This window comes from Ictidomys tridecemlineatus, chromosome 2, assembly GCF_052094955.1.
Source record: "Ictidomys tridecemlineatus isolate mIctTri1 chromosome 2, mIctTri1.hap1, whole genome shotgun sequence".
NCBI classification, from domain to species: domain Eukaryota; kingdom Metazoa; phylum Chordata; class Mammalia; order Rodentia; family Sciuridae; genus Ictidomys; species Ictidomys tridecemlineatus.
The window spans coordinates 195,608,814-195,625,965 of record NC_135478.1 but is presented as its reverse complement, the minus strand read 5'-3'; the positions used below and the strand labels follow the sequence as shown (position 1 = coordinate 195,625,965).

General features: G+C 35.3%; 1 protein-coding gene across 1 annotated transcript in view; it reads left to right on the top strand.

Moving 5' to 3' along the window:
* Nxph1 (neurexophilin 1) overlaps window positions 1–17,152 on the top strand; it is a 289,149-nt gene that overhangs the window by 242,846 nt on the left and 29,151 nt on the right. The gene's annotated exons all lie outside the window — the stretch shown is intronic.

The following is a 17,152-nucleotide window of genomic DNA, read 5'->3' as shown; positions in this document are numbered from 1 at the left end:
TTAGTAAGCATATTTAAAAGTCATATTTAAATTCAAGTAAATGCTTTTGCATATATATATATATATATATATATATATATATATATATTTAAATCAGAAAGTGGAAATTGAAAAAAAATTAACTGTTTTAATGCCCATATAAAGGTAAAGCAAAGATTTGTAAACAAATTGGATGTCTAATTTATTCATTCATTTACTGAATTCTTTCTGAGTCCCATTCTATACCAGATGTTTTTCTAGGCATAGGGGATACCATGGTGAGTAAGATAGTCATGTTCTCTAATTTGATGGCATTTACATTTTAAGTAGGGGAGCTGTGCAGCAAGCAACTGCAAAACAAGTAAAAAATAAACCATTGGAGGAGATCTTCTGCTATGTGGAGATCATTGTGTTATAGTCACAAACAGACTGCTGTCTGGGTTAGGGAAGTCTTTTGGAGGAGGTGACTTTCAAGACAAAATTTGAGTAATGAGGGGCACCAGCTAAGCAATAACCTGGGAAGATGCTGTTTTAGTCCACAGGAAAAGCTAGCACAAATGATTTGAGACCAGAATCAGTGTGGGCACATTCTAGGTAGTTAAAAGTCAGGAGAGTTGAGTAGACAAGGAAGAGGGTGATATATAATAGTAGAATGGGACTTCCAGGCCCTGTTGGACTTTGTAAACCAAGATAATGAGTTCAGATTTTATTCTATGTGCTCTTGGATGTAATTAAAGGGCACTAAATTAAAGGAGTAAAATGATCTGATGAACGTATTTAGAAGATCACTCTGGAAGTTGAGAGGAGAATTTATCACAAGTAAGCAAAGGTAGAAGCCTGGAAATCATTCAAAACCTGTTGCACCCGTAGCGATAGATGATAGATGGTGGTAACTTGTAGGAGTGCAGTGGTGATGGATGGAGAGAGGAGTAGTCGGAATGGCTTCAAGTTTTGCTTTGTTGGGTATTTGACCTTAGAAAACCGTCTCTATGATAGCAATGATAGATGACTAGAGTCATAGGATCATTTCTTATAATAGAATAAGACATCCTGGGTAAAATCTCAGGAGAGATTTATATGTGCCTATCTATACTAACTTTCCCTTTGTTAGTTTCCTTGGCCTATCATCTAGGATGGGGATACTCAATCTTTCTCATACATTATCTACTCATAGTGACAAATTCTTTTGTTATCCCAGGTCCCTGTATCACTTGTTTACGCATGTAATGTATAGATTTTTACTCTATTTAGAAAAGGTAGAGGGAGCTTCTGAAGTCAAGTTGAAAGAAGGACAAGCATGATAGAAAGAGATGTTATATATAAGTTGCATTGGAGGATGAAATGACCCATGCTGAATGGATTTGACAAGAAAGAAGGGGATTTGAACAAATCACCCTCAGACAAAACATAGCCTGTAAGTGATGCAAGGGATGAATTACTTAAGCCCTTTACTAGTCAGCTAAGGTTTCTGACAAGCCCAGGTCTGACATCTTCATTAAATATTTAGACAGAACTCTGAGGAAAAGAGAAACAAAAGAAGAAAGTAACAGAGCAAGGAGGAAAAAAATCTAGAGTGGAAATGAAACTTACGCAGAGTCAACGTATGAATGAAAAGGCAAACTTTCCCATTCCCCTCCAAAAGAAAGAAAGAAACAAACAAACAAATAAGAAAACCTCATTCTACAAACAAAGCCCAGATTGTATTTGATAGAAAATATTGACTTTAGAGTCAGGCAGGCCTGAGTTTGAGTCTAAATTAAATGTGTATCCTTGAACTGGGAATAGTTTCTGAGTCTCAGTTTTCTCATATAGAGACTGAAAATGTGATGCCCTGAATTATAGTGACCTTAAGAAAAATTTAGTGAGCTGGCAGTGTTTGAATCTGACTTCCATCTTTCTATCTAAATGTCTTTGGAAAGGTGCTTGATTCTTATAAACTTCGTTTCTTTCTCTGTAAAATAGGATTAATGTCTGTCTTAATATCTAAGACTGTTCAATGTGTTATCACTACCAAACATTTTATTATTGTTGGAATTTTGTTTGGTCCAAAGCAGCCATTCAATAAACATTATTTCCTTTCTGCTATTTTCTTTTTTTTCAGCTTTTCAACCTCATTATCATTCCTCTTCTCTTATAGAAAACCTTTTATCCTCCAAAGTATTTACATTTAGTTTTCAAGTTTGCTTAAGGATATACTTGCTTTTAACTATTTTTTTCCCTAAGATCCTTGCAGGATATCTTCCTCTCAGTTTTGCATAATTGTTGACATTTTTTACTCTCTCTCTTAAAACTTTCCCAGTTTGGACAATGAAATATGTGATTATCCCACTCATGGTTCCTGTTACTCGGGTAATCATTCAACACATAATTGAAAATATTTATTTTATAAAACTTAGTGCTCTATGAAGGAAAGTTCAAGTCAGGGATTTTAAAACTATCTTCTGATAAAAGGACATGTCTTATTTACCAAATGTTCAATAAATTTACTAGCTACCCTTAAATGTGGGGTCTCTTATGATCACTTGTCACTCCTGGAACAACAGTGGCAGACCCAGATGCATTCTGGTAGGTCATTTCTTCAACTTGTATGTATGATAGTGCTTATGGTGTTGGAATACATGCGGGGCTCTACTCTCTCCCCAGTACAACTGCAGGGTTACTTCTGTGACTCAGATGACCTTAGGTGCACATGGAGATGGTTGAATTGCCCCTTGCTATGTATAATATGAATGCTTGCCAAAGAACCACAGCTTACTTTGGTAAAAAATAAACCTAAGTTCCATCAGGTGATGCTGAGGCAGCTACTGCTATGGTGGTTTCATTTGTCAGTCTGTCCGTACGGTAAAGAAAAAAATATTCTTAAAAAATTTTAGTCTGAATGTAGTCCTAGCACCATAGTAGACCGGAGAACCCATGCTTTGAATTCTTAATATTTTGTATCTCCTTAAACAGGTTGTAATAGTACTTATCTACTTTCTTTGTTGGATGATATTTGATTCATAATTCAATTGATTTTTGTGCATTGCAATTGACTAGAAATTACAATGTGACTGGAAAGAAATGGCCTCTACTTTCAGGTAGCTCACTAACATCTCAGAAGTATACATATGAAAAACACTGAAGAAAATAAGTGCTAAATTAAGTTTAAAATGAGTACTTCAGGGCAGGATTTGGGATTCAGATGATAATTCATTTTGCCTTGGAAAGAAAACTCTGAATACATTATTACTTTAAAACCAAGTATTAGGTTAGGGCTTAGGCTTTTAAAGGTATTGGAGATAATTTTGGATGTCTGGCAGAACTAGGATATCAACTTTTATTAAAGCATTTCTTTTAGAAAGAAGCATTAAATATTCATTGATAATATTAAAGCAAACTTTCTTCTATATTAAATATGGAATTAGAATAGGGTACTTTATATGTACTTTTTACATAAAAAGTACCCTATTCTAATTCCATATTTACCACAGTTAGTAATCAATGGAGTCACTTTTCAATGCTGAACTTTGCTCTTACTGTGTTACAGGTTGTAGTGTAAAGTTTACTAGAGCTGCTGTCATATTTTCTTGTTAGGTGCCTTCACAGCTTCAGTGGAAGTTACAGTTTGCTATTGACCTAAATGCTTTTTGATCACCTCTTTATCCTTTATTTATAAGATTGTCATTATCAGACTTAAGTGCATCTACTTAATGACCCTTTCCTCTTAGTTCCTTTATAGTTGGGTGGATTTGAGATCGTCCTGACCTTCCTGGTTAGATAGTTTTGTACATCTTAATTGTCCTCTTCTAGCTGATCTCTAATACACTCAGTGTTTGGTGCCAGAGTTAAAGATTTACTGTCAATGAGAAAAAAAAAGCAGTACTTAAAACTTTCTTAAAAAGAAAATATTACAAATATTGATTCAAGAAATGGAAAATTATCCCCAAAATAGGAAAATTTGCTTATTCTTTCTGGTCATATTTTCTAATTGAATATTAAAAGTGGGGGCTCATTACCAACTCTTTGCCCTGATGAATGGTCATGGAGTGATTCATTTGCTTCCTAATTTTTTTCTCCTTATTTGTATGTCAATGTACTTCAAACTGAAGATAATAACACCATATGTCTGGGGACTTGAAACCCAAGTCTGAAGCAACTGCTGAAGGCATGGATTTTCACGGAAATCTTGTTTTATATTAATAGCTCATGTAAATTGTACATTCTAATTTATTATATCTTCTTGTTTACTTGATATAAATATAGCATTTAAAATACTTTCATGTGAATTGTCTTGGGAAGGTACATGATATTTTTTTGTGGTTTAAACTATTTTTGACAAAATTTTCTGTAGATGCACATACTTTAGGTTGAAAATTAAGAGGCTAAAAAATTTTTCCCAGGAAATTCTGCTGAAAAACTTAGACATTCATTCATTTATTCACCCAACATGTATTTTTGCATTCGGAGTCATTTTCAGTAATGGCTATGCAGGCATTGGATACAGATCTAAAGGGTAATTGGATCAAGATTCTTGCTTTCAAGGATCTTACATTCTGAGGATGAAGGTTATTAAATAATTAAATAAGCCAGTAAGTGTCATATAACAATCAATTAAATTATAAAAATGAAGCAAGGCATTGTGGAAGGGTGATTTCATTCCCAGTAGTTGAGGAAGATTTCACTGGGACTTGATATTTAAAATGACTCCTAAGTAAGAAGAGGCAGACAGTCATAAAATACATGTTGAAGTAATTTCTAGGCATGTAACTCCAGAATAGAACAAATATCCAATGGTGGAAATGAGTATGACTGGTCTTCCACAGAGAAAAGGCCATTTGTGTAGAAACTGAGTACAATAAATGTAAATGATGAAGTGAGGGAGTCAGATTGTCAATGCTCTTGCCAAGTATTTGGTTTCTGTTCTAAGACAGGAAGATGCCAATAGAAGGTTTGAAATTCAGGAGTGATGTGATCTGCTTTGTCTTTTTAAGATATTAATATGAGTGTTATTTGGAAAAATGTATCTCAAAGGGTTAGCATGAAAGTAGTGTGAATAATTAGGGAGTCCATGAGATAGTACAGGTGGAAGACGACATCAATTCAGACTGAAATAATAGCTCTAGCAGTGATAAATTTGAGATCTGCTTTAGAAGCAAAGTTACGAATACCACTCCATTAGATGGACTAAAATACTGAGAGAAGGAGAAAAATATGGTCTGAGATTTTTGGCTGAACACTGGGTGTGGCATTTGACAAAATGGAGAGGTGATGATTTGAGATAACAGTGAGTAAAATCTCTGTTTGGGGAAAGACTTATTCAATATCCAGGAGAAGAAGTCAGGTAGGCTCTAGGAGCTAGAGAAAGAATCAGGCAAGCATGTTCCAGACAGGAAACTGCAAATACAAAACTTGCATGCTGGAACAGGAATGAGCAAGGGAGCCAGTGTTTCCAGAGTATGGAGCTAGAAGAACAAGGATGGACATGAGATCACATAGATGGCTGCAGGCAGGATCATTGAAATTTGAGGGTCATGCAAGAGAATCTGGATTATATTATAAGTGTGACAAGAAATAATGAGTGGGTTTAATAGAAGTAAAGTGGTTTGATTAACAATTTTTTTAAGTAGACCCATTTGGCTATTATGTGAATAATTGCTGGGTAGAGAATGGTGCAGGGAGCAAGAGTAAAAAGAGGGGAAACAAAAAAATTTACTAGAAGGCTATTAGAACCAGAGATATTAGACATCTTGCAATGTGCAGGTGAATTCTCTATAATTATAATTTTTTTCACCCACATTCCATATGATCTTTAAGTATCAAATTATAGAGTCATGGAGATGAAAAGTCTATTTAAAATTATATATTATATATAAACTTAACAATTTTTTGCATAATTTTATTGCATGCTAAATTTTTTAAGGATGCAATTATTGTGCAAATTGAAGGAAACTTTGTGTTGTTGAGAACTAAAGCAGTACCTGTTTACTATTTTGGAAAATCAAATCACTGTTGCTCGCATCTGTATCTATCTGCAGTTATAATTGTCATCTTATTGATGGTTCTATGAATAGGTACAAAGTACCCAATTTCAACATGTCTTAAGTATGCATTTACATATAGAAAGACATCTTAGAAGACATGATAGTGACATTTTTTTGCAATGTCTGTTGGTTATAATACCTATGGATTTTATTTCAGAGTAATAAACTATTGTTATTTGAGGGGGACCATTAGTCCAAAGTTGAGAAGCACATCTAGGTACTAGTGGATAGATAACCTGGGAAGCTTAGGTGTCTAGTTATGACTGATTTAGGCTAGAAGGAATTTGAACTGATGGCCTCTTAAATTAATGTAACTTTTCCAAAAACACAAAAGTAATTAGTCACAGATGCTACATTTGAATCCAGCTCAGGTTGTCTCTAAAGACCATATTCATTACATTAAACTGTTATATTAGCATAAAAATTTATTTCCAGAAGTTTATTCATTGTAGTAGAGTATTCTGCTTACATTCTTATATCTGTAAAATTTAAATTTGTGCATTTGCTGTAACCAAGTTATTAATTCAGCCAATTTAGAGGAAAAAAATAATTAAATTTGGAGGGTAAGAGCAGATCAAACAAATTTCTGGTCCATTTTATGAAGAACAAATCCTAATGGTGGCTTTTTTCACTTAATTCCAGTTGTTGGGATGTCTTATAAAAAAAGACTAGGTTTTGTCATGATTTTTAGTTTCAATTTGAAAACAATGTTTCTATTTGTGATTATCTTCTCTTATCATATATCTAGTCTCGTTTTTGGTTAGATAAATGCATCATGACTATTACCAACGGAAAACACATATAGATGTTTCTTAAAGATTTAAAAACTCATAATTGTTTACTAGAAAAGCTGTTTAGTTTATATCTCTGATTTTCCCTTTGTAGAAATTCACCTAGTGAAATGTGTTCTGTGTGTCAGTGTTTTATCTCATCAGGAACCAACAATATTATTATTCTGTAGAAGAATAGCTGAGAAGGAATTAACTTGGCAGTAATTCTCTTGAAAAAAAAGTAATTTTGAGCAGATATGACAGTTTTGTGAGCCATAGTTCTAGGAACTATCACTGGAGCATTTTAATTTTAGCATTGAGAGAATTTGCAATATTTAAGAAAAATAGTTGTTAGGGAATAAATATATCAGCATACTTTGTACTTTATCAAAAGATTTTTGATAGGATTTTGATGATGGGCATAATATAAGTTCAGATACTAAATCTGTCTCCTTCTGTTTGGGCCACTTTGCATTGGAAATTGATGTGGTATTAAAGATTGATTTTTAACATTTCACTTTTGCTATGAGGCAATGAATAGCTTGGTTCCACAACATCATAGAAGATTTCTTAATCTTCATGCTGCACCTTGCTTTTCATGGTGATTTGTGTCAGCTTTGTCTTATGGATAGAAAGAGAAGATCCACTTACTTTCTGTGTTGAAGATATAAAAGAAATTAATTACACTGCCTGTGGTTACTATCTGCACAGAATCAAATTACTTGGTTTAGGAAATATTTCATCTGTTAAAAATCCAGTGTGGACCAGAGATATTGTGTCTCAACCAAATAAATAGTGAAACTTGAAGATAAATTTACTTTTCATTACTCTGCCTGTGAAAGGCAGGACAACGCATGCCTAGAAAGCTCTCTGGTGAGGCACCTGAGAAACCACCATCCTTCCTTTACCAAATTAAATTGTAAACTCTTCCTAGTCGGAACTGTTTATGAGTGATTTGAATGTTCTTTAACAAGTATAATGTTGTGGAGTAGTGTTACATATTCCCGAGAAGGAGGTTTCTATTACTTCTATTTATCTTTTGCATCAGTGTTTGACAGGTAACAAATGAAATTTCTCTTCTAAAATTAAATCAGGCTTCATTTCTGTCTTTCACCCATAAAGGATGAAACATTATTTGCTTCTTAGATAGTTCTTGTACTCTATCATCTTTCGCTATTTTTATAACTTCTGCCATAAGTGTTTTACCTTCTTGGCCTTGGCTTCTAACTGCCGATTATAGAGATAAGTGTCTGGGTTTGATGATATAAAAACCTCAAATGTTGCTTTACCTTTAATTAAAAAGTACTTTAAAAGCCGCATTAGAGTCCACTATGGTCTTTTATCTCCCTATTGTATTTGCCTTCACATAGTTTCGCTTCTTTATGACCATGAAGAACAGTGTGGGTTGAGCAGCTGGGAAGGCTGCCTCCACCAGGGTCCAGCACTGCATGCCTGACTCCTGGACCTGCCTTCCTGAATGGCCTACAGCATCCTAAACTTACTCTCAACATTGCCCCTTCTGTGTTTTCTCTATTATTGGGTTAACAAATTAAGGTCTGTGGGCCCAATTCTGCCCCCTGCTGATTTTTGTATATCCTGTGAAGTGCAAACACTTTTTGTATCTTTAAATGGATGAAAGAAAATTAAAAGAATAATATTTCATGACCTGTGAAATTGACAGCAGAACTGAACAGTTGTGGTAAAGAACTAAGTTAAGTCCCTGCAAGTAATAGCCCTTAATTATTGGTCTTTACAGAGAAATGCTTGCAGACTCCCTCCTGTTTGGAGGGAAGATTTTGTCACTCTCTCAACTCTCAATTTCCCAAATAATTTTACTTTCATTCATATACATGTTTTATGGATGTATATAAAGGATGTCGCTAATCCAGACTCCTTTATTCTCAACTTCCAGAAACTTAGGACATGGATCCTTATCAACTCTTTCATGGACAATTGCAATAGTTTTCCTAAACTCCTATTTATTGCCAATAAAATTTAGTTCTATACTAGTATCAGCATTATCATGGGAACACTAATAGATTATTCCTCTCCCCTACTAAAGATATCACCAGGATCCTGCTCTCTACAGAATCCCATGCAAACTTCTCAGCACTGGAACAAATCCCTTCATTCACTCTATCTGATTTCTTCTCCAGTTTCATCCTCTGCGGCTGCCTGTACCACCCCTTGCATCCTAAATTCCTGTGACACAGTACTTCTTATTGTCCTCTAAGTTGCTGCTTTTCATGACTCTCTGCCTTCACAGTGCAGCTGCCTTATCTTCACTGCCCTTTGGCTACTTCCTAAATAGCAAACTTGATTTAAGTTTTTGAGGTTCAGCTTAAATGCCACATTTGAGAGTCTCTTCCTGGAGCTCAGGTAGAATTAATAGTTCTCCCACTGCATTTATGCACTTGCTTCTGTAGTAATGAACTCTCCCTCATTTGCATATTCTCAGAACCTAGCATTTATCACAAAGGAGATAGTAAATATTTGTTGGCTGAGTAAGTAAGTGTTCATTTGCTTTTGAGATATTCTCCAGTTTAATTTAGCAGAGCTGAAATTCTAAAAATGATAACAGGTCTATAATTCTATATAGTCTGGAATGAACCCTTTAATCTTTGCGGGTGATTATCCTAACTCTCTGATAAGCATCTCTAAATGCAATTGTCTTTATTATTTAATTTTGTGGTTCCCTAACTAGCAAATTTATTGAATGAAATGCACCAGTTTATCTGTTAACTATTCATTTTCCAAAATTATTCATAATCCTAATTTTAAAAATAAAACCTCTGTATTCCAAAATGTGTTATTTCTTTGATGTTGGCTTACTTTTATTTATTAATTTATTATTTCTATAGGCAATACATGTTCAAATTTAACTTTTTCTGGTGCTTTTTGGCATCTCAAAGATTAGTATAACAAGAGGAACAGGTCTTGTATAAATAGTATGTGGCTGTGTATCAGCTACTCAAACTGGCCATTCATCTGGGGAATTAGCTAAGCTTCTGATATCCTATCATTCCTCTGCTATTGTCCTAGGATTCACATTACTGCTTGTTAGCATCTCCATAGGAGGCTAGATATTAGGCTTACTGAACTATTTTATGTGTGTGCCTTGCATAGACTGGTTGGATAGAAAAGAATATAGAACCATCCAAAAGATCTTAAGATTAACTGTGAGTTTTGTTCATCTATTATATCCTGGCCTCCATTTAGCATGGACAGTGATTGTGAGGCAAGCTTGATTGTATAGTTATTCAAAGTGCTTTCACCTACATTATATCTCCTGCTAGGAAGGCAGAGGTGGTAGTGTTACAGGGAATTTTCAAGTGAAACAGATATTCAAAAACATGAAATTATCTGCTAATATTCTTATTGTTAGTTAGACATTGGCTGAGACTAAAACCTAGTTCCTGACCTCAGGTAACTTTTCTCAAATTTTGTTTTCTTCATATAAAATATGTGCCAGTTGTCAATCTCCTCTGCTTTGCTCTAAAGATATTCTTTCATACTATGATGTGCTGTTCTAGGAATGGGACCTTTCAGAGACCTGTTCTCCTTTAGCAGTTTGCCTCCTGTTAGGTTCTAACAATAGGGGCACATGAGGGAAGCTAGGTGTTAGGAAAAGAGAAGGGACTTTTACCCTTACCCTTTTTTTAAAGCTGCCATTACTGTCAGCATATCCTAAGGAATAGAAGTTGAGTAGAAACTCTTTCTGATCTTGCTCAAATCAGCCTCTGAGTTATCAATACCGGTTTGGTAGTGCCTCTGCTTGGAGACCCAAATTCCAGTCCCTTCTGAGTTTCTAGGTTCTAAACACCATATCTCCCTTAAATTTCTCCATACTAGAGGTGGTAGCTACTTCCTACAGTGATTTTCTGTGTTATTCTAATGCACCATTCATGATTTTCTCAGCCTTCCTAAACCTAAGAAATCAGTTCCCCAGCTTTTAAAACCCTGCATGACAGTATGCTTGACATTGTGAGTGACCACAGGAAACACTGGGATTGGCTAATAGCTGAGTTTAGTTTGTTCAGGTGTTTGTCTTGAAAGCAGTGCTAACCTTTTTGTTTATAGTATGCAATAATACAAAATTAATTAAATCATGATCTCTGGTTGATTTAAATGAAAAGTCTATGGAACCAAGTTATTGGAGAGATCAAATTGGTGGGTGCTGAACTTGATTGTTACAGGAGTCATAATGACTACAGATTCTATGGAGTGGGATAGTAGAATGGTGGTTACCAGAAGTGGGAGAATGTGAGGGGAGCAGGCAAGGAAAATCCTATCAATATGTTTTAAGTTAGCCTTTGATAGGAGCAAAGGAAGTCTGGTGAGGTTATTGCACAGTGGGGTGACTATAGATATCAATTGTGTACTGTGTATTTCAAAAAGCTAGAAGGATTTTAATATTTTCAACATAAGGAAATTATAAATGTTTGAGGTTGTAAATATGTTTAACCTTATTTAAATGCAAGCTTCAGTCTGGAAGTTATTTGAAATATGTTTGTATCAGCCAATTTTTTGTAACTTTATAATGAAATACCTGACCCTGGGTACTTCAAAAATAAAAACAAAATTAACCTTACACAATGTATGCATGTATTGAAACACCACATGGTACTTCATAAGTATGTGCAATTTTATGTTTTTATGTATTACTTAAAAATAAACTTAAGCCAAGCATGGTAGCACATATCTGTAATCTCAGAAACTCAGGAGGCTGTGGCAGGAAGATTGCAAGTTCAAGGCCAGCATCAGAAATTTATCAAGGCCTTAAACAATTTAGTGAGGCCCTTTCTCAAAATAAAATGAAAGTTAATTAAAAGGCCTATGGATATGGCTTAGTAGTTAAGTGCTCCTGGTTTTGATTCCCAATTATCAATATCAATAAAATAAAAATAAATTTAAAATAAATCAAATATAAAGATGAATTTCCAATATCAATAAAATAAAATTAAATATAAATAAATCAATGAAAAAAATAGAAAAGGGCAAGTTCATTACTTTAAATACTTGTTTAAAATCATTGTTTGGAATGGCCACCTAAAGGATTCACTTATTCTAAGGAGGCAACATATAACTTGGTTAGGGTGAACTTATTGACATAGTTAAATGGGTAGAAAATTTTTATTTGGTATTTTGTTTTGTATAGCTGAAAACAGTTATGAAAAATGATTAATTAATAGAAACTTTGACTCAGTGATGGTCTACATTCAGTGAGTTTCCAATTCCAGAACTGTGGCACAATACTGAAGAAGAAATCAAAAGGCATATGGAGGTAAGTATTTTAGAAAAGTTTTATCCTAAGTGAATGATCAATTCCTTCCCCTTGTGCCATCACTAACCTACCATACCCTATATATCCAGAAAGAGTCCAAAGGATATTCCTTTACTTTAGGCATTGAGAAATACATTGTAAACACAATGCTCCCAAGGTCATTACCTTCTAGGTCATAGATGATGGTGGGAGTTGCTGCTGTTGAGAGAGAGAGAGAGACCTTTTGAACATCACTGGGGATGTTCAGCTCTACTCTGGCTTTCCCCCAAATGACCTGAAACCATTATCTAGGGTTAATGTGCCCTTTGAATAGGAATGCAAGTAGAATATTTAGGGATCACTAAACATTGTCTCTAAATTTATGTTAATTCACAGAGACCTAATATATTATTTTAATTTATCCAAGTGAGTATTTTAGTGGTCAAGTGATACAGGGCCAGGACAAAGGATAAGTGAGTGTAACATTGGGGGCACACAATTTTAGGATGTGTTCACATATTTTTGAGACCCTGCCTAAAGTCTCAATCCTGAGTTTATAAGTGGAATTTTGTGCAAAGCTTATCCCTGCACTGGGTTTGTGGACTCACATTGTGATCGTTACCCTGGCAGCTGTGTATATAATTGGAACACTCTTACATGGCAACATTCAGCTTCCACACATTATCCCCTGACTCATGAAGTGAAAACTATTCCAACAGGGCATGTTTAAACTTGGGGAACTTTCCCTCCCTGTCAAAGATAGTGAACTAAAGTAGTACTGCAGCCGTACAGAAACGGCAGCTTAGTGCCACCATCAAAAACTTGAAATATGCAGGGATAGTGATTTCCATTATGTCCTCATTTAGTTCAGTTGGCTGGATTTTGAAGAAGATGCATGTATCTTAGAGAATTACTGTGGATTATCTTAAATGTAATCAGGCATTGATTCTAATGGCAGCTGTAGTTCCAGATGTGGTTTCTTTGCTGAGGCAAATCAACACAGCCCCTTGGACCTGATGCACAGCAACTGATCTGTGGAATTCTTTTGTCTCTGTAACAACTTGCAAAGATCTTCAGCAGCAGGGCTCTTGCCTGACTGGATCAACAGTGCATCTTTGCAGTTTTGCCCTTGGATTATGACAATATTCCTTCTTTCTGCCTTAGTTTAGTCTTCAAAGATTATGGTGACACACATCTTGATTAGCTTATTTGGATTTGGGAGATGATGTAGACCATGTCCGAGTTTACTACTTCAATATATCTGATGAGGAACTCAAAAGGCTTCTTTCTCATAGCAAAAAAGGCCTGTCATGCTGCAGGGTAAACTACTCCTCCAGCCCACTGATCCTGTGGACCTAATAATATTTAAGGAATCTGGAAATATTTCAAGTTCTACATGCTTGCAGAACTTCTGAAAAAGCCCTACAGGATAATCAGTCATAAATCTCTAGGCTTTGAGACAAAGCTATATCAACTTCTGCAGACAACAAATCTCTTTTTGGGAAACAATTCCTTGGAAGGTATCAGACCTGGGTGGAGTTGGGATGTCTGTCAGTGGGCAATGAGTTGACCATTTCATTTGCTGAGTATTTGGTTGTGCATGTACAGTAGCAATATATCACTAATGGAAGAGGTGTTTGAGATCAGGTTTAACACACAATAGGTGTCTCAGAATTTTACTATTTATATTCATCCTGTATTTCATCTCTACCCTATGGAAGGATTTATTTCTTTTCTTTCTTTTTTTTTTTAACGAGATAGAGAGAGAGAGAAAGAGAGAGAGAGAGAGAGAGAGAGAGAGAGAGAGAGAGAGAGAGAGAGAGAGAGAGAGAGAATTGTTTAATATTTATTTTTTAGTTTTTGGCGGACACAACATCTTTGTTTGTATCTGGTGCTGAGGGATCGAACCCGGGCAGCACACATGCCAGGCAAGCGCACTACTGCTTGAGCCACATCCCCAGCCAGATGTATTTTTTTCTATTTTTTTTCTTGCTCTCTCTTTCTCTCCCATTCTTGATCAGTGGGCCCATGGGCAGAGTGTTCATGGTAGTAGAAATAAACTATTCCTGGACTCAACAACACAGATGTTCCTTACCAGGACTGATCCAATTACTGCTGGTCCTGAGTGACTAAGCTGATAACCACAAAGATCAATGTCCCATCCTCTGTGGGTATGTCACCATGCCCAGTTGGAAAGGGAGGAGGAGCCTCACCTGGACCACATTGACTACATTAGATCCCATTTGATTACTTAAAAATAGTGCATTTTATACGTTCATATCTATCCCTATTAAACTGTATACAGGAGTTGTATTATGAGAATTTGGCAATGCTACCCACTATTGTATCCTTTCCTGCTCCCAAATAAAAGATTATTTTATCACTGGTTCTCAATGTATGTTGCGTGAGTGAATGAAATATGCTGCCTTTTCATTTTCCTACCTTTAAAATTATATTAACTGGCAATGGTGATGGAATGTGTAGATAAATTTGAATGATAATAATAGTAGAACAATGTGATATATGAAATATAAGAATTGGTCTAATTGTCAAAGGCCTAATTCTTGGATTTGTTATATGAGTGACCTTGAGACAATCATTTAACCTCTCTGCATTTTGATTATTTCCTAAAAGGTGGCCTTTTGTAACTTCAATTTTACTTACTTCAAAAAATTGTATTATAGAAACAATTAACTTTTACTATGTCTCTTCCTCATTCTTTGTTTTCACAGAGTTTAGAATAATTGCTTAAATAGTTCAGATAAAAGCTTTTCTTTTCTCCTTTGAAAATGATCAATGCTTGAAAGTTTGCAAGGATAGAAAACATAAATCTTTAAATAATTTAATATGCACTCATAGATATGAATATGCAAATTTTAAATTAGATTAATTTGCAGCTGAAAATATTTATAACATTCTATTAAAAAGAATTTGTCCTATATTTTCAATTCCTATAATGACAAAGAACCAAACTATAGTCTGCAAAGTATTCTTAACTCTTTTCCTTAGTCAGAAAAACTTTCAGATATGTAGAACATGATCCCTATTAATTAATTCATTCAACTGACATGAAGGGAGATACATTGTTCACCCTATGTTTATCTAGGTATTTTAAGTTTTGCCCTGGGGCAAAAGCAGACATTAAAAGAAATGCATGCCTAGAATGCATATTTTCCTAAACCTACCTCATAGAACTACTTTTACAGAATTGAATTTACTGAATTGATGGTATGCCATCAACATACCATGAAGAATGCTGTAAGAAAATTAGGAAATTTATTACGGGTTGATTGTTGGCAAAAGCATTCTTGATATTCTCCATATTTTGTTACTCAACACCAGCAGCATCAACATTATCTAAGAGCACATTAGAAATTCAGAATCAAGGCTCCAACTGTAGACCTACTGAGTCAGAGTCTGCCCAGGTGAAATCCCCAGGTGATCCATATGCACATGGAGTGGAAGCAGTAGACATCATTACCTAATAGTGTCCTTTTTATGAGATTCTTTATATAATAGTTATAAAGGCATTATGGCAGTACACATAATCCAGAAAAAGTAATTTTTCTATTCTGGTTTTGAATCTTTGTATCACAAAATCTTGTGGTTGACCCTGTTTCCCTCTTCACGTTGGCCACATCTTGACCATTGCACCACTTTTGAGTACCTTATGGTATGCCTTTTTGGAAGTATATCATATGCAAAGTTCCTGTGCTCTGCTAAATTTAAATTTTACAATACCATATGGTGTGTTGGGAGCCTCAAATTGTTTGTGGTTTAAGGAGAAAAAAAAAAAACCCTAAAACTAAAACAAATGGCCTAAATGTTTTCAGGATTTGTGACATGATTTGATTATTGCAATCCTAGGCCCTTTCCCTCGTCACCCCCTACCTTTCTGTCGCATCATAATTAATGTTCAGTATGGAGATCTTGAGGCACTCGAGGGGGTTAGAGTTATCAGAGTAGGATTAATTATGCTCTGCACACTATACTGTACTTACTGAGCCAGAAACATGGACTAATGTGTTTATAAAGATTTTAAAACAAGAGTGGAAAACCCAGAAGATTTTTGACTAAATCAGAACATTCACTTCAATTAAAACATCCCACTTTATGAGAACACTAGTGAATATCAGTCTTTCAAGATTTTAGAGATGAATTACTTTTCCAGTCCTTTTTAAACAGAGGTACAATACTTCTGTAAGTATTTAGAAATCATTTACATCAAATATATACTGATGAAACAAGTAGCAGGTAAATTCTGAGCTAATGTCAGGCTATATATCTTGACCAGCAGGCAGCCAAATAGTTGAACTCACTGCCTCGGGAGGCCATTGAGCCAACGATGGTGGCTGAATAATTTTATGACCAGTATTAAGGCTCACACGTTATACATGCTAAGAGAGGGGCAATCAAATCTTATGCTTCAGGGCATAAATTAATCACTGCAGGGGTCAGAAAAGAATCTCCTCTGCCCTCTGAACAGAATTGAATAATTATGCAGTGGCTGTATTGATATTTTTAAAGCCTTCTTCTTAAGCATCAGCACTGGTTTGAAGAACAATTCCGAGACTTTGTGGGGGTGTTTGAGCCCTTGATTAGAGGAGGAGGGTTGCTGCCGGTTGAGCAGTTTATTCTGGCAGACAGATAGGTTGGGCAGTATCCTGATACCATACTGTTCAACCTGATTTTCATTAAAAGCTCAAAGTGCCTGCTGTTAAAATGGCCCCAGGCAGCTGGGACAAATAGACTTCCTTGCCTATCTGGAAATCTTGAGGTAGATTTTCCTCTTTTAATCAAGTTCCCTTCTAAGGAGGAGGGGGAATGGTTTATTGAGGAGGGAGGTTCATTCTCTATCTTCTAAAACGCACATTTTACATTTTAAAGAAGTACATTTCCCTAGGATTGGGGAATTAAACCTTGAATCCTTTTTTTTCAGGAAAACAGGCTCAAGGGGAAACCTGTTAATCAAATGGCATTGAAGGCCAAGTGCAATCAACTGCCAAACACATAAATCTTTTCAGGTTTGCCTATGTGGTTATTGAACAAAGCATGTCAAATGTTGTGGTTTTGTGATAACTCAAGGATACTGTATTTCATGGAAAGTAGGTTTTATTTTC